An 853-nucleotide genomic window follows, 5' to 3' on the forward strand; every position below is an offset into this window, starting at 1 on the left:
CACCTCTCAAAAACTCAGAAGCCCCGGGGGAGTCCTGATGGTCTGCAGGCCCCTGCGACACAGGCAGCCTGGGAGAGGGCCACGTGGTGGACACGGTGACACCGCGGCCCTGGGTCAGCCCCCTGCATCTGTGACAGCTCCCCCCACAGGCCCGTGGTCCCATCTTTCAAGTCTCCCTTCCCACATTTATAAAATGTGAATTATAACGGGCGCCCCTGCCCCAGGGCTTGTGTGGGGCTTGGTGTCCGGCCAGCGCCCAGGTGCCCGCTCTGGAGTGTCCATCGTCATGTGAGCCGTCACATCAGCCTTGCTGAGGTATTCTACTAGTGAGCCCCTAACTCAGAGAAGAGGGCCAGCCTGGAACCTTCTATGAGGTCTGCCCAATGACAGCAGGACGGTGGTCTGACAGGGGACAGGGTAAAGGTGTGACGAGGCAAGACCGAAGGCCCCAGCTGTGTCCATGCCAGCTCTGGAGAAGCAGTGACTCCGAGTCTGCGTTCCTACTGGAGGCCATCGTGCCTGGGCGACACCCCGAGGAGGCCACGCCGCTGAATCGGGATGTGTGGGGCTCTGCCTGGCCAACCTACTGGATTGGATCCAGGGTGAGCCAGACCTGGGCACTCTGGCCCTCGTCATGTGTTCGAAACAGGAGAGGGGGACCTGCCCCCGCTGCAGCCAGGCGCCCCTCCACCAGCCACCGGGGGCCTCAGCGGAGTCAGTGGGGGTGGGAGGTGCCCACTGGGCTGAGCCTGGGTGGGTGTTGGACCTGGGGGCAGAGGTGCACAGGAGGACAGGGGGCTGTGCCTTGATTTTCAAAGCTTGAGGGTGAGCCATGCCCAATACACCCGACAAC

The sequence above is a fragment of the Hipposideros armiger genome, unplaced genomic scaffold, assembly GCF_001890085.2.
Source record: "Hipposideros armiger isolate ML-2016 unplaced genomic scaffold, ASM189008v1 scaffold_191, whole genome shotgun sequence".
In the NCBI taxonomy this organism is placed as follows: domain Eukaryota; kingdom Metazoa; phylum Chordata; class Mammalia; order Chiroptera; family Hipposideridae; genus Hipposideros; species Hipposideros armiger.